Source organism: Gavia stellata, chromosome 16 (genome assembly GCF_030936135.1).
Source record: "Gavia stellata isolate bGavSte3 chromosome 16, bGavSte3.hap2, whole genome shotgun sequence".
In the NCBI taxonomy this organism is placed as follows: Eukaryota; Metazoa; Chordata; class Aves; order Gaviiformes; family Gaviidae; genus Gavia; species Gavia stellata.
Genome location: NC_082609.1, coordinates 4,137,184 through 4,162,783, shown reverse-complemented (window position 1 = coordinate 4,162,783; position 25,600 = coordinate 4,137,184). Strand labels below are relative to the sequence as shown.

Here is a 25,600-nt window from a genome sequence, read left to right as displayed (position 1 = left end):
GCCAGAGGATGTGTTTGTACCTCTCTGTAACCGAGCTAGCTCCTGAATTTATTGTCCAGCTTCCCCCCCCCCCCCCTTTGAATCATCATTAAAACTGTGAAATACTTTCTAGAACATGAGAAACAGATATGATTCTTGATGTTCCTGTTCCTTTGAAGGAGGATACCTGGTTCCCATTAATAACCTACGTGTTATGGGATGGAGCTATGGACAATTTGCTTTCTAGTGATTGCAGATTGGAGTACAAAGCTCAGGAATACTCGGAAAATACATCTGAGTTTCTGCTCCAAATGTTTTAAACATGCATGCATATCTCATGTCTAAAATTTAGAAATACCCCATGATTTGCCAACAAGATTTGAACAAACTCCCACCAGGATAAAGGACCTACTTGTGTTTTTGGGGGGGAAGAAGGGGGAATTCAACTGAAAAGTTGCATTACTTTGCAAAGAAACTGTAAGACTCAAATTTTGCCCCTTCAGTACAGAAACGAGTACAAGGCTTCAAATAAGCCTTAGAGGGATGGAGCTCCATGTAAGGTTTTGACCCTCTTGTTCCATATTTCTCCACTAATCTGTCTCTAATAGCAGAAAAGATGTTCTGGCAGATGCAAAAGCCACCTGATGAGCAAATTCGAGCCGATGTTTCCATCTCACTTTTATCGACAAGGTGCTAGTCATACCCTGCCCTGCATTTCCAGTGCTTCTGGAGCAGATGGCTGGAGGCAGATTACAACCAGCGTCTTGTCTCTACACTCCTTTGCCTTTCAGGAAGGTTTTATTGGAAATCTCATCTGCTCCCATTGGTTTGGTCCCGTGCCAGCTCTAAATGAGAAATGGCCCATTTCCCGCTTCATTTCCCCTTCAAAATTCACAGGGAGTACTTGGCGGTTTTCAAATCAAGCCCTGCCCAAAAAAACCCGGCACAGGCTAAAACTGCAACCAGAAGCAAAACCCAGTTATTCAGCCCAGCGCTGCTGCACTGGCACCGCTGTAGGGGAGACCAAGTTTTTCTTGTTTTCAGCATCTCTGACGGAAACCCTCCTGTCCACGCCAGAAAGGAGCACACATATTTTTTGCAGGTCCTCTATATGTCTGATAGTGAGAAATTTCTCATCATATGGCAGAGCACAAGTGATGGCTTCTTCAGCAAGAGAAGCCAAACCCTTCTCCAATTTTTAGCCAGGAAGAAAGGGGGGCTACTTTGGGGCCAATTATTTAATTGTTAGGCTTAGGAGTTCAGTATCCCTTAGGAAAAAGATAGAGAAAAATGTGATGGGTTTTAAAGCAGAGATTGAGTGACCTTCCTCGCACACAGATCCCAGCTTGCTACTCCACGCTTTTGGGTGGCAAAAAAAAGAAGGGCAAAATGTGTCTTTTCTTGTAAGCTAGCAGCTGACCTCAGCATAGCCTGAGGGCATTTTAAACCTATCTCTGCCTTTATTATGTGTGTCATATGCCCCTATTCATCCTTTGTAGTTTAAAGCAAAAATGACCTTTTATAGCTATCTGAAGCGTAATTTTGCTCATGTTCTCCACTCTCACCATTTGTTTTGAGTTAAATATCAAACAGATGTGCACCCATTTTTTAAAAAAATGTTTAATATTAGAGAGCATGCCCTCATATAAGACTGGGAAAGCCTTTCAGGGAAATAAGCCTTTCAAATAAAAAGGCATATTAGTAAATTTTAAGGTGATTTTAACTGTATATTTTCAAGCATTAAAGGAAACAGATCCAGCAAGCCATAAAGTGACAAGTGGGAGGTGGGGAAAGATATACGGTACTAGTTTGAAAGAAAAATTAGACCTGGAACAGGGTGGAAAAATCCACCTACCCTGGAGCTATTTGGATTCACAGGTTTGGGGGTAGGGACGTTGGAGCAAGGGAGGGAGGGCTGAAGACTGGAAGGGGGCATCAACTCCATCCTTCACCCCCTGGCAGACGCAGGTTGCCGACTGTCAAAATCACACCACGGAGAAGGTGGCAACCTCCTGGCTCGTTTTATATCTCGTGACTAAGAGGAAAACAGCAGAGAGGACAGGTTTTTCAAAGCCAGCTCTCGGTTCGACTGTTGTGCTGTGGCTCCAGCGAAGGTATCAATCAGCTCAGCAACAGCTCTGCTCCGGTTCCCCTCCTGACTCTGCAGCGCTGATGGTGCAGGGCTGCATTAAACATTCCACATCCCCTAATACTTCTTGGCGTTGCACATATTTAAAGTTCAGGACTAAATTACCTGGCTCGCATGATCTGCAACAGCCATCTCCTCTGATGGTTAATGCTGAAACTGAAGTACTTCCATGTGGCTGCTTGAATTTCTTCTCCTGTAGGAAAGGACTTTCTCTGCTGACACATGCCTGCAAATTACATTTCCATTTGGCACCAAAGGCGGTTTGCATAGCATTACTCTATTCTGGGGCTATTTCAGTTGCAGTTTGTAGCACTGGGGAGGAGAGCTGATACCTCTGGTGTTTTACAAAACTCGGGTTGTGTCTGCTGGTACAGCCCAGGAAGATGTAACCGGTTATCACTCCATTAGGCTGCTGTAGCAGTACCTGAAACCCTGAATAATGTGAAGTCGTTTTCCTTAATGACTGCTTAAGGGAAATGATCCTGTTTCCATCCACATAGCTTTGACAATGCAACCAAGCCCAGGGGTCTGCAGGAATTAGAGCTTTGAAGGCTTGGGGAAATAATTCTCTCCTTTGCTGTCTCTCTCTGGTTCTTTCACAAGCCAGGCTGCCAGCTTGCACATCCACAGCAGCCTGACCGATTCAACTGTTCAGCTTCACTGCAGTAAAATGAAGTATGGTTTCCTCAGCTTTGGGCAAAGGAAAGGCCATTTCTGTCTCTTTTAATCCCTTTATTTCTCCTGAGCAGCTGAAGTGGGAATGGAGCATACATTTCTATTTTGAGAAGTGTATCGAGGCCCTGGGAGGTTTATTCCTGACTCTGCCACTCTTGCTGAGGGGTCTCTTGACCAAGGTCTCATAATTCAGTGGGCTCTGGAGCCTGGGGCAGAAGGCAAAGCCTGTGTTGGGGTAACCTTTGTGTACCCCAGGAATGGGCCACGCAGAGCACAGGCACCCAGAGGTCAGAGCAGCCGTGGGACCCGCTAATGGACTGGATCTGTCAGATCATCGTGGCACTGGAGAAGCTGCATTCCCAGAGCCTTGCAGGGAAGAAAAGTTAGTGTGTATTTTCCATGATAACCGAGATGGCCCGCCACTGCAAGGCACATCCATTGTATCATCTATTTTAAGGTGAGAAAGCACTACTTCCATACAGGCGTATTTGTTTCTCTGTTCACCTACTTAGTTAAATTATGAAGTCTACCACCACCACCTAGGTCCAGCACGGGGCCATCAGTCACTGAATTAACGCTGATTTTTATTGCCTTCGTTCACAAAAGAGCAGCTCAGCCATTTGGAGGGCTTCCAGCCTGATCCATCTCCCAGCAAGTCAGTGGAACTGAGGCTGGGCCCTTCATGCTTTCATCTGGGAAGGAAAATTAGCACAAGTCAGGCTGGAGAATGGGAGCAAGAGAGTACACAGCTACATTATTAAGGCAACTCAAATCACAACCCAACAGAATTCAATAGTGTTTTTTAAATTCAGTCCATTAAATCACGACAACCCAATAAAACCAGCTTTTCACCCTAACTATTGAAAAAGAACAATGAAATTATCGCTGCTTGCTGGACCTGCTACTCAGCTCAGTAGGATTTTCCCATCCTTCGTTGAGAACAAGTACAGCGGCTGCCAGCAAGTCGATGTGTGGTACTAAGCAATGAGAATCATTTAGATTCCAAACCATCCCATCCTAATCCTCGCCTCCCTACCAGCCGAGTTATTCGTCGGATAACCAGAAACACCTGGGTACAAGGAATTTCCTGCTGCAATTCAGCCTTAATTTCCTCAGATAGTAAAAACCTAAGGCTCGCAAAGGTGAAAGAAACCAGCAGTCAATCAAGTAAATCACCACCACCACCACCACAGCAGTGATAGTACATTCTAAATTAAATTTTAATTCCCACCTGATGGTTCACCGGGAGTTACTTTTATACGAACCATTCATCTGACCCACCTTTGTATTTTAGGCGATTTGTTGGGGTCCCATTAGTTATTAACACCCATCCAAGTTCCAGAACGGCTTTTTTCTGTGTTTGTGATCGGAATCAAAATGAGAAGCAAAGAAGGCAAAGTCTGTAGGTATTAGCTGGACAGATACATTAGGGCTACACAGACAATCTTAATGTGGAAAGCAATGTGGAAAGCAATGAACAACAAAAATGCCAGGAAACCTCCCAAGTTCAAACATGAAGGATAAACAGGGCAGGTTTGGGATCTTTTATTTTTATTTATTTTGGGGTTAGCAAGTGGTTATAGGTCTTACAGGGATCGTGCCTAGAGATGAGCTTTGTCACTTCGCCTTGTGGTCAATAGTCTTAGCAGCAAAAATATCTGAGAGTTCGGCACAAACCGTGTGACAATATTCCTCAAAGAGGCTCAGACATGAATTAGAAAAGGTGATCAAGGCTGAGGCATGTGGGCAGAGCTGTCTGGAGGAAGGCAAGAGAGAGCATTTCAAACCAGCACTTTCAGCCTCTCATCACCAATTAATTAATTAAATAAAAGTAAACCGAGTCTTTAAACCAGATTTTTAAGAGGGATATTCATGGAGTTTCCATTTTTACAGGCTCAGCACGGCATCTGCAGTGATTTCTGTTTGCAATTCTGCCAGATCTGTCAAAGCAACACACACAATTAAAGGACGTTTTGGCAAAATTTGCCACAAAAAAGCTGAAAAGGAAAAAAAAAAGTGAATTCAATAGAAGAGTCACCCAAAACTACTGACATTCCTTTTTTCTTCTGAGTAAATCTAAATATGAATATTCACAAATGCCTATGAAAACGAGATTCTTTATCCTAAGAAGACGCATTGCTAGGCAGCTTCCTAACATACTTGAAGACTATTAAGACCAGGAACCTGGCTGTCCTCGCTAGGCAGGGGACAACAGCCTTACGGGTTGTGTTAACAGACAACCGTCAATACCAAACACGTGAGACCTCCCCAGCGAAGGTGGTGTTAGGTTTTATCGGCAGGACCCATGAGACAGGCATTTCAACAGCATGTATTACAGCTCCAGCATCCCAGCCACCGAGAAACGTAACAGCACGCTTCTGTGGCGGGAGGCCCTTTGCCTTCTGGGGGAGGAGAGAAATATAGCCTTCTCGATCAGCTTTCTAATTATTTTGATCTAACAAATGTTGAGGTTATCAACATGAATGCAGTAGCATCTTTAAGGAAGACATTTGCTCTGACACGTTGCAATGTGAGCTTATTAAAGAAAATACTATTTTAAAACAGTCATATTTTTTGTGTTTGGAGAGCAACAGCGTGGCAGCTGGAACGTCTGTTTTCAGTGGTTCAGTAATAAACTCCCACATCAAGATCAGTGCAAGGCAACGGAGATCTTTCCAAAGCCTATGCCACAGCAAGGAAGCAGGTGTTGTGCCTGCAGTGATAGGCAGTGTCAAACCAAAAGTAAAAAGGAAAAAAAACAAACCCTACAACAAAGGCATAAGAAATTCTGCCATTGCAAACTAAGAAACAGCATGGGATGTTACGGCAACAGGTGAGTGATGTTCTGCCAGCGTGAAATTCATGTTGGAAAACTGGAATCCTGCACTCAAAAGGAGAAAACAAAGCAGACACCACCTTCAAGTCTTTATCCTTTCTGATTTCTGTCATGCTACAAAGCTGACCACGGCCAGGAAAGGCTCCCAGAATCAATGTCACTCTTACATCTCATACGTACTGCTGGGTCCTTCTGAAGGAGGAGGAAGATCTCGAGCAGATGCCTCTGTAGCTCCTCATGGATCAACTAACTCCTCGGGACCTTGTTCAAGTGAAGCCAAAGGAAGACCTGTCAAACTACAAGGGCAGCATTTCAAATCCACTTGGTCCCCATTACTCAGACCAAAACCTGCCAAAATCACAGGTCAAAATAAGCCCTGGTCTTGAAGGGAAGACCATTTGCAGTGAAGAACAGTTTCCACAGACCAATTTCCAGCCTATGACATGCCAATTTCCCAGGCAGAGTGTGCTTTTCATTACTGCTATAATGATACACGTATACATGGATGACTATGTCCAGCAAACAGACTCTAAGAAGGAAAGGGTAATGGGTTGACTGAACCAGGACTGCAGGATAATAAACACAATCCTATGAAAATAATTAACGCTCTTTCTCAGGGGAGGACATCTCTCCCCTTCTTCAAGCTTTTCTGTACATTCCTCCCTTTCAGTTAGCCTGGGTAATTTTTTAATTCATGAACCATATTCTGTAGGTGGGATTTTCCAGCCTCCTGGCTGTTTATAGCAATTAGGGTTGCCTCTGTAATGATATCATGTCTATTTAAAAATGTTTGTAACTCACTACTTTAACCAAATTTCAAAGCATATCTGTGTTGCCCAGCAACAGAAAAAAGCTGGCTGCTGTTTCCTGAACAGAAAATTAGGAGTGTAATCACCTAATGTCATCCTGTTCACTGATAATTAAGCAAATTATGTTCAAGGAAATGCCTTATATTAAGGTTACAGCAGTGATTTTTGCTTCCACCTGCAGAATCAGGTCTTGGCTCCTCCTCTGTGGTTTGCTGAGCAATTTGAAAAACTTAATGTTTGATCAAAAGTGTTAGTCCTAAGTTCACAGAACCACAGAATCATTAAGGTTGGAAAAGACCTGTAAGATCACCAAGTCCAACCACCACCCCAACCCCACCATGCCCACTAAACCATGTCCCGCAGTGCCACGTCCACACGTTCCTTGAACACCTCCAGGGATGGTGACTCCACCACTTCCCTGGGCAGCCTCTGCCAGTGCTTCACCGCTCTCTCCGTAAAGAAATGAATCCCAATGAAGCCTGGTCCCATTGGGCAAAGGATGATGAGAAGTGGGTTCCCCAGTGCTCTTCTCAGTGCCCGGGAGAGGAAGACACGGGCATCCTGAACAGCTTGAAGTCTTCATAAAATGAGAGCAATTAATTTTAATCCCCACTAGATGGTGCAGGAAGTCAATAAATGTCAATCGTCCGCTAACACTGGACTTGTCTTTCAAGCGCTTCCATATTCCACTGCAAATACCTCGTCAGACGGTTTCTTTCATGAAGCCCTAAGCAGGGCTTGAACTGGAATCTGAACAGCACCTGAACTCGCAGTGCACCAGAAAGAGTTTTTAAACACCTTTTGGGCATAGTTCTGTGTGTTTGTACAGCATGTTATTATTTTGAAGAATAATAAAAACAATGCTACTAATAATACCCATACAGGAATTACTTGTAAGACTTAACAGAAATCTAGTTTTGCTGACATTCAGAACTTCTCTATGAGATTTAATAGGCAATTGCATCCTTTTTCTGTAATAGGATGGTTTAATGTATCAGAAGACAAGATCTGTTGTCTTATAATTAGATTGTAAATGATTTGAAAGTACAGACTGTACAGCTTCTAGTACAAATGGTCTAATTCATGGTTAAAGATCTCAAAGATGCTGGGATAATATAAAAATATATGTAAAGATAATGAAATCCTGATGGATTTTATAATTATTTCTGTCTTGCAAGATTACAATAGCTTCATACCCCTATTTCAGTTTTCTGAATCTCAGGCCATAAACCAGAGGGGTCTTGCAGGATCAATATGCAAGTTATTTAGAAAAGTGTTTGATGCACATATGACTTTCTGTAACACTGACACATGGCAGCATGTAGATCTAAAACCAACAACAAAACGTGCACACGCTTGGGTAAGGATGAAAGAGAGAATGAACATGGCAGATGTTAGCTGGATCACATAATGCTTAGCTGGAAGGCACTCAGATACTCTCTGGTGATGAAGGTGGAATAACATCCTGTATAAATGAGAATGCAATTTACCCAGGGAACTTGCAAGCAAATAAAAAAAAATACAGTACCATACTCATGAAATGAGCCCTCTCTCTTCAGTCCTAAATTTTGCCATGAGGCAGTGCTCCCAAAAATCTAAATCTATATGGGTCAGATGAGTTTCCAGCTCTCTGAACACAAATCAAACCCAAAGAGATAATGAGCCAAACAGAGACATTAATTATTTTTTATGTTGTCATTTATTTTGGGACATTTAATTAATGTCATAAAAATATATAATATACATTTTCAATAAAGAATTCGAAGTACCACAATCAAAGATCACATGACCTTAGTTTCATTATGAAAAGTACCTGGATTCAATAAAAAGAGGACATAGCTTTATCCTAGACATAAATTTGGTTCAGGCAGCAATATTGAGTAAGGTTAAATGGTAAAGAAAACTAATCTCTTAAGACAATATGAATCATAGGAAAAGAGGTTGTGGTAAAGTGATAATAAAAATCACAGCTGTAATTTTCTTCTCACAGAACCGATGCCTACTAGCTGATGCACAGCACTGCCGGTGCCTCCATACCGCGGCGATGGACTCATAGACATGACTGAACAGGGACCGAATCTGCAGCGTTTGTAGGTCATGCATGGGAAGTGAAGATAGGTGTAGATGCAATCTGCACCATATTAAGCATAGAACATCTCCTTAACATGGCTGGCTTGCAACCCTCAAAGTGTCACTGGGGTAAAATACCATGAGCACGTTGTCTTCTGCTGTCAAAGGGTACAGCAGCACCGTTTCGGTGGAGCTGTGCCGGTTTACCCCAATGGACAACTTGGTGCCATGTATTTCCAATTAGTGTAGTTGCTTGCTTATATTTTTGAAGCCAGTTTAGATTAATCAAAGACAGTTTAAAACTTGTCCTTTACTCTTCACTGTTTATTTCCTTTGCCATCAGCCTGAAAATGAGACCACACCAAACAAAGTGAGTTGGTTTTATTGCCATTTGTACAACAGCTTTAGACTTTGATGTGTTCAAAATTTGGAGTCAAACTGCAAGGATCCACCTCTTGGACAGTACATCTGGCCAGTCATCGGGATTCTGGAGCATTAATTTACAGACATGTAGAGGAAACCTTCATGTTGTTCTGCTTTGCTTTTCAGTTGTTTCCATTATTTATTGTAAACCTTGGCATGTTTTGGGTTTACGTTTTTTAATAGTCTCTTTGGGGGGTCAAATTTGATCTGAAGAAATATATCACAAAGTAACTCTTCTGCTAATGCTCAAATGCCATTCAGAGGCAGCTAACTGCTGCATAGGAGTGCTCAGCACAGCGGTACAGGCTTGCCACAAAAAGGCCTTTAATTGTTTGAAGTTGAAGCAACACTAGCTCTCTGCTACAACTTGCTTTTTCTACGGAACACGATAAATGCTTCTAGGAAGGAAAGAGCCAAAAAAAAAAAAAAAAAGGAAAACCAATGTCCTTGTTCTCCAGATTTATTTTGGTTTATTTTAGTCTTCTTGAGTCCAAATAGGAAAAACACAATAATGTGTGGCAAGACTGTCAACCCGCAGTGAAAAAAAAGGCTGTGTCTTGAAACCACTGCTTCCCAAAGGGTGGAACTGGGACGCATCTTCACAAGTTCACAACGGAGATGGCTCTCTCATTAGGAAAACGCAGTTTGGTTTCCCTCCTGGCATCAGAGAAAGACTTGCTTTAGACTATCATTCTGAATGACAGCGCTGCTGAGAGGTTTACAAAGACTTGGATTAAATCTGCTTCTTTAACAAATTGGTTTGTCCCTGTGTTTTCCTGATATCTATAAGGAAATCTTTGCTGCACATGCATTATCCGGCCGGCTATCAGCTGCCTAAAACCATAATGAGTGTCTCTGGGATGCCAATGGCACTAGCTCCGTCTCATATCTGAACCTCTTTGATGAAAACATTAATTGCACAGGCTGGAATTGAGTTGGCTCATGAGGAAAGGCTGATACTTCCCAGAAATAAAAATCCCACTTCTGTTACTCACCAGCTGGATGTGGACAGCATCAGTTCATATTCCTAATAATTTTCATGTATAGGCATCAACAGACTATGAAATGGAGGAAACTCAAAACCTCCTGCAGTGAGGTCTCTCTGGATTTGGTGCTCATGCAGAAAAAGAGAAAGAGCTGAGTGGGACTCAACTGTTTTAAGCTCTTAAGCAAACCGGAGACCTCCTGTCATGCTGGCTGTGCATGGGACATGACCTTCTGTCATGCCACTCTCCCCCTCCTCCACCCTTAAACTTGCAGTAAAATATTGGACTTCTAATTTCTCTAACCCTCTTAGTATTTATTGCCAGACCCTGGGGAAACCGTTCCAGCATCCCTTCATTCCCATTTCCCTGGCAGCTCTGCAGCTACAGTCAGGATTTATTTCTCCTTGAAAGTACAGACTAAGTCCTAGACACAATCACACTACATCACCGTCCTGTGCAGAGGTTGTCTTCACATTCTGCTACAGTCCCTGCAAGTTTCTATATTATTTTAACACTGAATTTTTGTTTAATTACATTAACTCTGCTTTTATAGCTGCTAGCTGGTCTGATAACCAAAATATGGTCATTGGGGTTGTACATTTAAGTGTTTTAATATAGTACCATGTCTCCTGTATACCTTCTGGAGGAATAGATCTAGCCCAGCTAATGCTGTCCGGGTAACGGGAGTCCAGGAGCCAGGGAGAATGTGGTACTCCAGCATGTTTTACACAATCTAGAGCACTGACAAATAATAATATAAAGAAAATAATAAATACCTCATGCAATACACAGCAAGTCCTGCCTAATGAGAAAATACACATCTTCAGGATATATATCTGACAGAGGTCTTTTTTTGATAAAATCAGCAAATTCTCTTCCGATGAATCCTCTTGCAGCCTCGACAGCTTAAACCTGCTCATTCCAGCTGCAACGTTACATGCGTTTGTTTCTCACGCTATAATCCCCTCTTCTAACCAGTCCATGGCAATTCTTACATATTGCAAACTGATCACAACATCCTCATTTTAACTTCAGGAGTTAACCCAGTCAGACAGCAAAACTGGGGGTTTCCCCTTGCCTTTTGAACAACTGCTTTTCGCGGCAGTTGAGCTATTTCCTGGATTTAAAGAAAGGAGCGTTGCAAAGCAGAGCTGCATTTGTATCACAGCAACCTACAGCACAGCCATCTGCAAAGGAACAGCACACACGCACGCCGCAGCCACGGTAACAAACACTGCTCTTTGCAGCAGGAGGTGAACATTTCCCGAACACACGTTGAGGAAAATAACCTAAAAAAAGCAATAGCCCTTGGTGACGAGCTACCATAGGTCTCCTGCACACTTAAAGCTACATGATACAGGAGCAGGAGCTCCTGCACAGAAGCAAGGGCCCTTTAACAAAAACCCACAAGTTTCCTAGAAACCAAAGGTGATGTTCTTCTATAATGCTCTCCCATGGCCCGTTCCCCATCTTACATCCCTCCCTCCTCATTCCCTCTGATGAGTAGAAGTCGGCAAGGACATGATAATAATAAAACACCCACTGTCTGCTTTATCTTCGGATAGAGGTGACGGCATGGATCTCTGCAGAAAACAAAAACTCACTGCTGATGAAGTAATTTTAAAACCATCTGTTGTAATTTACTGACTAATGAAGTGAAGACTTGCTCTCCTCAGCCTTACTGCAATTTGCCATTTTTTCGGCACGTGTATAAAATGCCACCGGCCTCTTCTAGAATTCTCAGGGTGCAATGGCACACGGACAGGTTGGGGTGTTTCAGCCCTACGAGGTGACCGTCCAAACACTCCTCGGCAAATGTAAAATCCCCAAACTTAGTTTGATCCTCACTGAAAAACATTACAATAGAGCCAGTTTTGCAATACTCTAATAGCAAATTCTCTCCCAGGGGCTGGTGTGCTGGAAGTAAATGACAAGATCACACAGAATATACAGCAAATCCGAGTAAAACTGGAGTTTGTGGCAGAATTGACTGACAGAGGTTCAGATGCAACTCAAAAAGTAAAATCATGTGTTACCTCACCATCCCTTCTTTTATCTTATATAGCGAATTACCATCCTTGACTTTGAATTCCTTCCCTCTTTATTTTAACGTGTGTTCATTTCTTTTGATGTCGGAAATAAAAATCAGTGTGCTGGAAATATTGCAGTTAATGTGGGAATCCAAGCATCGCATTACTTGTGGGATCCCATCTGATTTCAGGTGCAACCCATTGACCCCATACCCCATACCCTGGCAGCTAGATTTTGTTTAGAAGCTGAAGAAAATAATGAGAAAAGTTTATTTAATTAAAAAAAGAAATAGCCTGATCTTGGCAGAATTTCCCACTTATAGTTTAGAGAGGTTTAGAGCTTGCCAGTAGTTGCAGCCTTCATCCTTTGCACATTTTTCTTCCTTTATGTCTGCAACTCCTTTCCATACTGGCAAGTATAATAATGTTGGGACTGTAAGCACCGAAGTACACAAGTATGCTGACATCAGGCATGAAGCACTGCAGCGGGAGACTGGAAGGGCGTTTTATAGCGTATCGTTTCAAGAGTGGAATGCTGTATATTTTCTTTGCTTTTTGTAGCTTTCTTTAAGAAGTCTTGGTGGAGTGAGCTGCTGATTCAGCATTGCCTCCTGGTGAGCTATGAGAGAGTGATGATGTGAAACTGAAACACTAGACCCAGGACTGGAACAGATCCTTAGATCAGCAAAGCCAATCTTCTGCTATGGCAGAAAGCACATCATCCAGGCCTTTAGATTACTGAGGTTTTCTAAGGTGGCAAGCAAAATACTGTTCGTTTTTTGCAGCCAGCGAATCGGCTGGAATAAACCAGGGCTCGCTGTCTGAGACCACCCAGGCAGGGATGGCCTGCCTCCTGAAATGCTTCCCCGTGTTATTTATGACGGCCTCCGTGGCCACGGCGGCTCTCCTTCTCCAGCACCAGTTGCCAACTCTCCTTTTTATGGCACTTAGAATGGAGAATATTCTCCTTTTCGCCAGGTGAAACGTATTCACCGAACTGAGGGTATTTGGTAGTAAATTCTTGCTAGGGCTTTGTTTAATGTTACTTGGGTCTAGTGCAGTTTGTCCATCTGCTCCCTAGCTGCTGCGTCCCTCAAGGGTGCTGAGATGCTCGTTTTATAGCTCCCATTATTTTCTTCTCTCTTCTAAAGTATTCTGCTGAGCAGGTGCCTGACTGATTTGAGTATACAAGCCTGTTTTCAGATGCAAGGACCTGAAAGACATTTCAATTCCTCCAAACACCTGGGCATTTTCCAGCAGTTTTTCTGCAGCCTGTGTCATTTGCTTTGAACGTGCTTTTTGTGGTGTTTTGCATCTCTCGTTTTAGTCCTTTGTCACAGGTTTAGTGGCACCAGTTCAGGAACGGACCTGGTTTAGATTAAAGCAGTAGTTTTTCTGTAGCCTCTCCAACTGAAATTTCAGCCTGTATATTTTTGCTCAGTGCTCTGCCTGTAATTCGCATTGTCTCTGCAGCAATCGGGTTGTGTCATCATGTGCTTTGAATGGCTGCCAATTCCCTTTCTTCTCCTGCATAGCTCGGAGGAAGTCAGGGTAACCTGGCAGGCCCCGATCTGCCCGTCTGCTTGGCTTTCCCTTTCCTCTTTGCATGTTCCTGCCTGGTTTTGTGTCCAGTATCACTTTAGATTTTATAGACTGCATCTCCGTGAGGTTCTGCAAGCCATTCCTGTCAGGAAGGTGCAAAATTTCACCCTTCAAATCACCACAGCATGGTGTAACGTTTTATTTTTCTTCTTTTTTGTCCTGAAAACTGTGACATAAGGACTTCCCTGGATGCCACTACTGCTTACATCTCTATTAGCCAAAGAAAATCCCATCATTGTTTTTCTTCACAGTCTTACACTTCTTACACTGATTTCTGGGTAACAGCAGAAACTGTCTCCAGAACAGAACAGCTTATCATAGCAGCATTTATAAATCAAGTCTTGTCTATAACCTTAAGCCAGAACTCATAGTGTAAGATAAAGTGGTGCCAGACAGCACAGTTCATCTCTAAGATGGAGGTATAAGCCTTGGAGTCTGGCTTCATTCCCGGGCAGATGCCAGCCATAGCCATATCCTGCTCGGAAGGGTCAGCCAGCTCTAGTTTCTCTTGCTTTGGCTGTTGTTCAGCACTAGATTCATAATAAAGCTTCCTGACAGATGCAATAAACCCTTCTCTCATCTACCTCCCATTGCTACCAATGCAGCATTATGATTTTTGTCAGATATTTCTTGACCCTCTCATCTTTCAGTGCTTAATGCAGCTTCTAGTGAAGCTCTGCCACCAAATCCTAACCTAATCCTATTTTTTGCCTTCAAGGCAAAAAATAAAAAAGCTTAAATTGGGAATTCAGTTCATCTGAATGCTTCTTCTCCCTTCATGTCTGCTCAGGTATATATAAAATTGACAGCTGACTTTTTTTTTATTAATTTACACATAGTGACAATTTAGCACTCCCCCACATTACTCCAAAGTCAATGCGAGCGAGTTAATAAACCGTACGTGCCATCTTTGTGCTCGCGATGTGGCCTACATATAAATGGTCTGACAGCCGATGGAAACTTTAACGACCCAACGCTCTTCCAGAACTGTCACTAAGGGGCATTTCCAGTAGCACAGTTCCAGCTAAGCCTTACTCAGGGTCTAAAGCTCTGCTGTTGAAATGCAATTTAAACTCCACCTGCTGGCTGAGCTCCTTAATGGCATCATGTCTTCACCTACAGATGGTAAAGGTGCTTAAGGATGCTCCCCTTTCAGTGGTAAGGGGTTTAAGAAAGATCTCATGATACATCCCATTAAGAAAAATACTAGGCAAGACTTTCTAAAGTGATTAATGATCCCTATAGCTCTGTTTAATAGATACATGTCTAAAAGATCTGATTTGCAAAATCACTAATCACATTTGAAAACGTTGGCCACAACAGCCCAGAAATATTCCGAAACGCAAATGGGTCTAAGGAGAAGCAACAAATGTCTTCTCAGTTAAAAATAAAAAGGAATATATTTCACGAAAAATGCTTGAAATAGTGGTTTGAGTGACCAGATGTTGCTTTGTTTGCCAAATTCAGTTTCCACAGATATCTTTTGAGTAATTGTATAACAGTGGACTTCACTAATTGTACATACATATGCAGAACATGATGCGTGCACATAATAACAAGGGTAATGGGATTGGTGCAGGAAGTTGACATTTACTGCTGTTGGGATTCCCACATGCCTATGTTTTTACAAAACAATAGATTGAAAGAAAATTAGGATTTTGTTTCCTCTTCTCTACTTTAGTACCTAAAAAGCAACTTCAGCGGAAAAACAATCTATAGAGCAGTTTAAGAATATGAGATGCACTCAGGAGAAATGCTGTGCACTAGTAATGCTTCCATGTGTGATAAGGCTAATTCAGCATAAAACTACACATCTCTTATTTTCTCAAAACTAGCAAGACCTTAGAAAAATGGTATGATATTAATGAGACAGAAACCTCTGAGAATTCAGTGCATAGCATATAGGGAAATCAAAAATTAATTTAAGAGGCATATTCCCAAGCTATAGAGGTCATTCACAACAATCAGTACACTCAGGAAGTCACCAAATACTAACTATTTTCTTCTCAAAATAGTGCATAGAAAGATTTAGATTTTCATTTTGTTTCATATTCATCTTTCATATTCTTTTACTATCCAATAAACGGTTTATGTGACCATATTTTTATTGTATGAATCATTTGGAAAGTATTCACCACAACTATCACCCAGAGAATGCTTTACTTTCCATAGTTCAATTTGTGGGACAGGTCAACTGACACTTGAGACTAATTCTGCTTGTCTGGTTGATCCACGAGCTTCAGAATGACCCTCTAAGCACTTCCAAACAAATATCCTGGCATATTTCTCATTGATATTCACCTCAATGCTTTCCATAAGCCATTTTTTATGGACAAAAATGTCAACAGATGAATTAGCAAGAAGCAAGTACAAGGGACTAACATAGCCCAAAATAAATTGCAGGGCTTTATGTAAATAAAGCAAAAAGGAATATTTTTCTGCCAAAAAAAATATGCATTTTTATGTTACGGGTACCTGCTTATTCTCATTGCGTCTAGTGACAGAATCTGAAGATGACAGAAAAAAAGTCTGTCTCGCATCTCTAGCCTTTTGCTTGGGTTCAGCATAGTGACTGTTTCCTCCCTCTGTAGTGGGTAAAACAATGTGGTTCCTTCTTCTTCCAGGGACTATGTAGAAGGGTTGGACTAGTCAGAGCACAGAAGGATGGACCTGTTTATTTGCCTGGTGATATATGGTTAGTCACATGCTGGTTACCCCCTCAAAAGCAGCATGTGTAAGCAGAACCATATTGCAAAGCCCGTGAGGAGAAAAAAAAGCAAAACCCAGCAACAATCATTGGGTTTCTCATTAACACATGTAAACTCTTTAAAAGCACCAGTTCTGAGTAGTTGTCAAGAAACCAAGGCTTTAGTTAGAAATAATTAGTTATGGTTCATACCCTCAGCATCTGTTCGCTGTCAGCGCACACAGCCTATCTGGAATTAGCAGGAGCGGCTGACAAGGCTTGGCCCACCGGACAGGTAGTCAGCACTGCAAGAGATTTCAGCTGCCAAGAACCTGGGGGTGCAATACAGGTGACTCCCGTAGAGGGAGATGTTGCTTTGTTTCCTCCTTATTTTAAAGTTTTTATCTGTCCATGCCATGGGAAAAACTTCATGTGCTCCAGTCATCGCGCAGACACTTCGCAACATGTAGATTTTTAAGATGAGCAAAGCATGCACTAGAACTTCTCATTCATGTCTATTACTCAATTTTTTTCCGTTGTCCTCATATACAGCTTTTCTTCAGAATTCTGCTCCACAAAGAGCTAAAGACAGACTCTAACAGAGTGACAGTTGTGATTTCGCAAATCTTGTTGAGCCAGCGTTACTAAATTTACAATTCATGACTGTTTTCTTAACCTATCCTTATAACATTTCCCAAAGAGGGCCAGAGACAGAAACTGTCCTTACGAAGCAACACAGCTACTGCATTCCCAGCACTGCTGAGCTCTTTGGGTCCTTCAGCAAAGCCCAGGGTGACCGTGTCACGTGGCACTACTTTTGGCATGAACATGCAGGCACAATTCGTATTTCAGTGTCCATCACAAACAAGCATCCAGCACCATCATTTCTTCATTCTGTACACCTCTCTCTGCACAGAGAACATACTTCTAAATAAACAGAAGGAAAAATGGTCTCTCTGATAGGAATGAATTTATGAAGTTCAGTTTAAACTGAGCACATTAGCCTCTAGTAAGCTTTTGTTTGCTATGACAGTTGGTGATCTTCATATCTGCAAGAGAAGTTTTGTTTAATTTAAAGAGTAGGGTTTGTCTCATGAGATGGATATGAAAGCCCCTGATCTCATTGCTGCCTGGTATTATGGTGGACTCTAATTCTCTTGACTCCTTCATGAACTATATTCTATATAATGTCTGTTGTCCAGCACAGGAGCTTTTTTAATTAATATTCCTCAGAGAGGTGATCTGATTTTGTTTTTGCAGGCAAAGAAATGGGTCCGCTTTAAAAATAACCTCTTATTTGAAATGATGTATCATAGTGCTCTCATGCAGAACAGCAGTTAGTAAAGTATTCCATAGCAACGGCCACATCTTAATAGAAGATCATCTCCTGGACATCTCCCTCTGCATTTCTGCAATTATCAACTATGTCTCCTACCATCTGCAATTATATAAAATCCCTCTGGCAACTATAGCTATTGCTTACACGGAAAATTAATGTTGGGGAAGCAATGGGATTTAATAACTAAAAATAAGAAATATGAGTTATTACTACATGACGATCCACCAAGCTTTTCACCAGTTACCAGGAACCATTGAGCACATCATCATGGGATGTAATTTTGAATCCTCTGACTTAATAATATAAATCATAGCTCTTAGATTTAATACTTTCTTTGCACAATAACACAGAACTTTCCCCAGCCACTTGACATTAAAAATGCAGTCATGCAAGAGGCCGTTTTGAATACCAGAAGGGAATGAACTGCTTTGCTTAATGCACAGCCTTGAATCAGGTTCTGCTCAGAGCAGAAGGCTGACGACACGAGAGGCAGACAAGGGTGCCTCTTCTCTGTGTGCTCCAGGGTGCTTCAGTCTTATTTTAGAGCACGCTTCTTCCATATTGCTGGGAAACAAGCATTTACGTGTCCTGATGTCACTGTGTCATACTGCTGTTGGGCTAGCAATTTTATAACTCAAAACAGCATTTAGCTTTTATGTGGAAGAAGCCGGTTTTGAAACGCATTGTATTGGAGGTTAGTATTATCCCTGATCTACAGATTAATTGTGAGTTTACTGATTTTGGCATTTTTTTGAGTCACAGCATCCATTAGCTGTATGAATGACTTCACAACCTCCGTTAAAAAGTGCAATTATCATAGTAGCTCTCATTTTCCAGATTTAAAATAGAAAAAGGCTGCCTTCCTTTAAAAAAAAGTGACATTTTATTTAAAACATTTTCAATGCTATTAAGCATTTTTTTTATGCCAAAACCAGCACAGGGGCATAAGCATTGATAAAAATTTCCATGGTTGGTATTTTTCTAGAAGAAAACAATTAGTAAAATGGCATAGGTATTTGAAAAAGTTGGTTGGCACACATTTCATTTTTGGAAAAAAATAAAAGGTAGCCTGCCTAGAAAAATTTGAAACAAAAGAAGTAAATTATCTGTACTAACTTATCTCTGTCTACCAGCCTGGGAAATGAACCCCAGACATCCACTTCTTGTGCCCTGAAAGTATTAATCTCACCATAACATATTAGCACCAGTTGGCACTTCTGCTATAGAACAACACACCTGGCAATAATATAGAGTCGACAGTGCCTTGAGAACGTCGAGGCAGGAACAAATAATTGTTTTCCACATTCAGAAGAGGGGGAATATCCTCACAATTGTCATGACTTTGATGTCAAAGCAAAGAGTGACTATCTGAAAATGGAATTAATTCTGTTCACCTGTGGTATAAAGGCTGAGTTCTAAACAGCAGCTCACTTTGTCAAAGTCAGCTGTCAGTTTTTGAAGCATGCTGGAAACCAAACTGCAGTTCTCCGTTTGTCTAGATAATGCAGATACAAAGGGATCATTAAGATCAATGGCTCTGACCCTGCACAAAACCGGTATCAAAACACACCGTGGTTCCAGCGTCAGTTTGTGGTCGATCTCGCTTGCAGAAGCTGCTGATCTTGACAGGCTGATTTTGAATAACGGGGAAGCTGCATGTCTTTATGGTGGCTGGAAGCCAGAGCAAAGTGAAAGAAAAGTAAAGACCTGTCCCACGCACGTTCAAGTACTGTAGTGCGTAATTTCTCAGTATGGTAACAACCACGGTGGATTACAGCAATCTGCAGGAAGGCCAGTGTCAGCCCTCTGGAAATCACAGTTCATACTCCGCTGGGACAGATAGTAGGTCTGTGGGTTGCACTAAGAGCGTGATGAGCACTGACTGGATTTGCTACGAGGTCACTGTGCCCATCTGACGGGGAGTGCTACAATGTCAATAGCAATACGCGCATTACAGGTACATATATGTGATTGCCACCTGACCGTAAGGAATTAACTGAAGCATGGATTAGTCGTATAGTCTGCAAAAAGAGAGGAAACTAAGCAGCTGAAGGAGGTTCAGATAGCCCTTTCAGCTAGGTTGTGCCTGAGGAATCTATACTTCCTTTTGACCATGTGAAGGTGGAAGGAAAACAGCAGGGACCTGCTGGCTGGGCGCACCACATCCTGAAGAGGTATTTCAGCAAACTGAAGTAACCTAGGACATGCATTTTGAATATCCAACACAATAAACACACAATGACACATAAACACCAATGAGAAATGAGGTGACGCATTCAGAATTAAGACAGCTATCCCAAAGTGAAAACGCTTATCTAAGCTTAAGAGGATTACCATCAGCCTCAACCCTTCCCACACTGCTCTGCCCCCTCCCAAGTAATATTTTCCTCTCTGCCACCTATGCTACATAAACAAGTTAGGTGTTTATATTCTCAATCACTCAGAACTATCTTCTGCAAATAGTCCCTTGAGGTTGCTAAAATTGATTACAGAGTCAGGGTGAAAATGAAGTAAGAATACAAGAATGTAAGAATATGAACTGTTTATATTAATCATAAAGACAGCAGAGCTCTGGAAAGGTGCTTTTTATCATTCTATATATAAATAAATACATCACTAAACTGGCAAAGGAAATAAAATCTAAGCCAAGGTTTGTTTCAGTGAGGTAGTTTATGTAGTGTAGTTTCACAGACTTTTGTAGCAACACTCCCTTCTAGACATTCGTGACACACTGTGCTTTCAAAGCTCTTTGCAGACCCAGTAGATGTTCAGTATGATAAATCTGTGCTTTGGTGGGAGGTGAGCTAGTCGATGTTAACATTAAAATGATCACCAGCAGTCTCCATGCTAGCGTCCTATTCCATGGACAAATTGTTCAGGCCCTCTGCAAACTCAGGCAGCTCTCACTCCAGAAATTGTCACGAATTGTGTTTTGAAGGCTTTCTTCAAAAGCACAAAATCCAGAGACTCCCCTTAAAAAAGACAAAATGAACGATGATAGTAGAAGAGCATAAAAAGCGACCTACACTGGTTTCCCACGTAACTCCTTCTATCTGCCCTTGCAGGTCAGCTCCCTTCACCTTGTAGCCTTGTATCAACCCCATTAGACAATGTTGTGGCTTCTTTAAATTCCACATGGGCCTTTACAGCTCATCATGTCAACAGAGATATTTGGGAGTTGTTGGGGTTTTTTTAAATAAAATTTGTGTGGGTGACAGCAAAGCGGAGTGGGAAGAGCCAAGCACTGGAGGACCAGTTCTGTTCGGTGCTCTGCACAGCACACGGGAAGGGTTACTGTGTGGGCAGCACTACCAGCAAGGAAAAAGGGAGCAGAGCTCCGCTGTGCTGTGAACACGGAGGAGGAGGTGGGAGGGAGATTGTGTGTGTGGATGGGAACACAGGGAAAGTAGAGTGTGTCCTCAGCTGTGTAAGACGAGCCATGGCAGATGGCCTAGTAAGTACTGTATCCATATCCTTGGGTTAAGGGCAATCAGGGACTACAGGGTACTTTACTTAGCAGGGGGTCTTTGTTAGGCAAAACTGCGCGTCTGAACAGCATTCAGGTTACAATTAGCACTCAGGGAGCACAGTCAGGCCAAGGTTGCATTTGACTGTGTGCTGCACAGAAACGCAATGAGAGATGTCTTGGGAGACGCAGAGCTTAGCTGTGTTAAAAAACAGAGGAAGCCCGGCCATTTATATGGATGAGACACCACAACTATAATGCCTGAGCTTGGCTAGTGGAATCGCACACGACATTGCTTTTGTAGGCCACACGCACTGCATGCAGCCCTGTGTGTACTATGTTTTCTCATCCCTTATTTCGGAAACACTTTTTGAAGGGATGTTTCTCAGACCAGCCCCACATTTTATACAGGCTGTCCCCAGTTCCCTGTTTTTCATGTGTCCTTTAAACCATTTTCTTCCTTTCTGCTTTCTATTTTGTATGACAAAGGTACCGTGAATACGTGCCAATACTGAGCAAAATAAGGAGAGCTGGAGCTCAGGGTGGTTGATGAAAAGAGAGAAGGAGAGAGAGAAACTCCTTGCCTTTACTAGCTGTTGGTAGTTGCACTGATACTATGCCACTGTCACCTGTCATAGCTCTAGCCATGGAAGAACAGCAAGGGACACTGGGGAAGAGGCTACAGGCTGGCATCCCGCTTTGGGCACTGAAGACCGGGGATGCTGCGCTCTGGTGGGAGCAGCAGAAGGGTCTGGGAGCGCTAGCAAGCCAGGAGTCTTCCATGACATTCAAAACTCCAGCTGCCTCTGGTCCCACTGTCGTAAACGCAGAGGCAATCTGTTATGACTTGTCTGTCTTGCAGCCAAGACCCACTGTGGTAGCTACCCTCTTCAGCTGGCGGGCAAGGCAACTGGAAGTAGGCTGGAGAGAAGGTAGTGAGGGAGGTGCTGGGCGTGCGGGCGGGGGTCAGCAGCAACCCAGCTCTCCCAACCCGGCAAGGTGCGCTGAAGGACATCCGTGTCTCCCATGCGGAAACTCCTCCAAAAGCTCCATCTGGGGCCTTTATAAAATGGCAGCAAGCCATCTTTGTACAGCACGAGAGCAGAAAGAGTGTGTATGCCTCACACCAGCCGAAACAATCCAGTCGCTCACTCTCTCCCCTCCCCGAACGCAAAACTTCACTTCGGGAGGAATGCAGCGTTAACCCCCCCGCTTTGTCCTCGCCACCGAAGATTTCGGGGCAAACACGTTTGTACACAATGGCCTGGCTAGGAGCAGGGAGAGGAGGGCCGGGAGCAGCTGTGGAGGACGCGGTGCCAAGGCCCAGCCCCACGCAGGGACGGGGCTTTTCAATAGCCAGGCCGGGCGCCCGCATGGCAGCCAGCTGCCGCGGGGGCCGGAGGGCCGCGCCCCCCGCCTGAGGGAGCCGAGGGCCTGTGCTGGCGAGGCGGGAGGCCTCGCACCGCTGTCAGGCGGCGGGGCGAGCGGCCACCGGGGCGCCGCTATGGCGAGGGCCCCCCCCGGGAAAGCGGGGCCCGGAGCGGGCGGCGACGCTCTGTGAGGGGAGCGCGAGGCGACCGCCACGCCAACGGCCGCCATGAGGGGCGAGGGGAGGGGCCACGCGAGGAAGGGGGCGCGCGTGGGGCGGGGGGGGGAGGGATGTGACGCGCGGGCGCGCGAGGCATTGTGGGAGTTCGCCGCCAGCCCGTCGAGCCGTTCCCGTTGGCCCCGCGGGCGGAGCGGAGGCAGCGGCAGCGGGAGCGGGGCCGCCGCCGGCCGACATATTGCCGCCGCAGGCCGCGCCGTAAGTCACTGCCGCCGGGCGCCCGCCTTACGCGCGGCCGCCCGCCGTGTGGGGAAGGGTGGAGGGGTGTCGCTGAGGGGCTTCTGCCGCGGCGGGGTGGCACCTTGCCCGGGGTGCCAGGGGCCCCGAACCAGCCGGGTGGGCTGTGAGGGAGGGGGGGTCCGGCCCCCTGCCCCCGTCCCGTCCCGTCCCCCCCCCGCGCTTCTCTGAGGAAAACCGGGGGCCCGGGCCGCGCCGGGCGGTCTGTGGGTTCTGCTTCTTCTTTTTGTGCCTCGGGTGAAGCCAGGAGATCCACCCCGCTCCCAGCGAAATGGTGGCAGCGGGGTTTTATTTCTGCATCTGGGTTATGGTACGGAGGCTGGAAGGAGTCCGGTGGGCACCTCGCAGCTGCTCGCCCCACACGGTGGTCTCAAGGAACGGCTGGGGCTGTCGAGCCGCGGTTCCTCACCTCTCTCTGCCTTTATACGCACGCACGGACTTCTTTTCGTCTTTCCCACCTCGGGTCATCGGGCAGGAGAAGATAATCTAGAGAGACTGCAAAAAGCGCGAGTGAAAAGCAGCAGAACGTGTTTTCGGTGTGTTTCACTTTGGGATGAAGAAACCGTGGCATAAAAGTTACCTGCCACATGTGAATGACTTAATCAAAAAAACCCGAATGACATCTTTAAAACCGTAAGCAAAGGCTTCCAAGAGTGTTAAAAATAAATGTTCAGCTAGAACCGGGGCCCCTTATTCTTTCAGAACTGTCACTTCTTGTATAGCCTGCAATATGTCTGCCTGCAGGATTTGAGCAACCTATACGGACTGTCTCTGGGTGTGGGTGTTTCTCATAGGGGACTGCAAGTACTGCAAGACGCAGGTGAATGCAGGTTCCTAAGGCTCGGCACAAGGTATATCGTGGGAGCGCCTGGATTTAGACCGAAGACTGACATGTTTTTGCGTGTAGGAGACAGTAAGGGGAACAAACTGTTTCTGTAACTTATATCTGCCTATAATCCTTTTGTTTCCTCTGTGATCTTTAAAACTAAGTTGCAGAAGGCCCATGAATTTGCATCTGAAGCCGGCGGTTGGAACCAGCTCGTACGCAAGTAGGGTGGTGTTGCTTCATTTATGTTGATAGAAGGAGACTGGTTGTTGAAATACATTTGGATGAGGCTTGTCATTTATCTCTTGACCATACAAACAAACGACCATTTTTTCCCCAGGTCTGTGTGTGGCTGTCACTTAGCAACAGGTCTGTAGGGAACTTTGCAGATCCACTGTCTCCCCCATTCCTAAGAGTAGAAGAAATAAATGAGCTAAGGAGCAAGTGAGCAATTAATAAAAACAGAACCCGGGTTCTTATGCACAACCCAGAGCTAAAAGATTTAGGCAGGAACAAGACAATTACAGTTGCTTTGAAAAATGTATTGTAATGCAATTGGGTATGAGAGCTTTTATATCTAGTGGTCCCTAGAAAACTCCCCAATGTGCTGTGTGGTTCTGGTATTTTTAAGGGTTCTGAAAGAAAGGGATTACACTGTTGTTTACTTAGTAATGGTTGCAGGTTATTTTGCTGTGTTATGTATCATAACCTTTCACACTGACATCTTCTAGGTGTTCTGGGTTCCTAAAGAATAACTTTGTTTTGTTGTGTGTAAGGCATACCCTTCTGATTGCCAGTAAATCCAAATGCTGACAATGTAGATTAAGCCATAACTGATTTAAAAACTAGTAGTAAGACTAGAATTTGGCCTAATGACAGTAATAAAGAAAGAGTGCTTAAGCACTCCTTATTTTATAGATCAGCATTAGCAAAAAGAAAAATCTACCACTGCAAACATAGTCTTAAAATAAATCAGCATGTTTTAAGTTTGTCCTTAGGAGTTGCCTGGTTCTGCAGGTAAAATTCCAGTATACAGCAATGAACTTTGGTAAAAGATACTCTCTCGATAAGATAGGTGATATAGTCATATTCCTGAAGAATGTTCAAAATCTTGTGCTCTCAAAGAAATTCAGAAGTATTTTGGTACAGCTCTGTCAACCAGGATCAAGGCCTGATGTCTGTTCTGCATAAAAGGTAGTCCTGCCCCAGCAAGGTTATAAAGTAGGAGTAGGAATCTAGAACTGATGCCACAAGAGGACAAGAGTCTCCAGATAGAGCCTCCCTTGGGAGAGGGAATATTGCCCCAGTGGGCAGCGCAGTGAGCATTAGGTTTTGTCAGCTCAGTGCTTCCTAGAGGTAAAATTGGAAAAGAAACACACAGTGTTTGTGGAAAGAGTGCAGTGCTTGCTCGCTTGTCAGGGAAAGAGGTATAGACACATAAAGAGGTTATAGTTCCTTACCCAGACCCATCCTAAAGAGGGGGTGGGCAGGATTCAGCTCATGGTCCTTGCTCCAAAAGAAGTGATGCTAGAATAGTGCCATTCATTGCCTCCAGTGGGTCGAGTTCTTGCGCTCCCTTCACTCAGCAGTATAGTGTCTATCTTAAATTTCATTCTACATCTGGATTTTCCCTTGGAAGCATCCATGTGAATTCTTTATTGCGTTTCTGCTTTCTTCAAAAAATGTCGAGGGGCAAAGAATTTTTCAAAATGTGCTTTAAAACAGTTTTTCTGAACAGTGAATTCAGGAACAGTCCAGTGATTTAAGGTCCTGTATCAAATTTCATGCTTCCTACCTAGTGTACAAAAAGCTATAATGCACAAAGGGGCTTGATTTTGTGCTAGTACTCCCAGCAGTGGTCAGTGAAGACAATTGTATTTA

The 25,600-nt window shown here is 43.7% G+C and overlaps 1 protein-coding gene across 7 annotated transcripts in view; it reads left to right on the top strand.

Moving 5' to 3' along the window:
* Nucleotides 1-22,815: 22,815 nt before the first annotated feature.
* The window catches only part of LOC104254783 (core histone macro-H2A.1), a 47,306-nt gene continuing 44,521 nt past the window's right edge, over nucleotides 22,816-25,600 (top strand). For all 7 annotated transcript variants that reach the window (XM_059825560.1, XM_059825559.1, XM_059825556.1 and 4 more), the window contains exon 1: nucleotides 22,816-22,854. The gene's annotated coding sequence lies outside the window, so the exon portion shown is untranslated. The remainder of the gene's footprint in view (nucleotides 22,855-25,600) is intronic.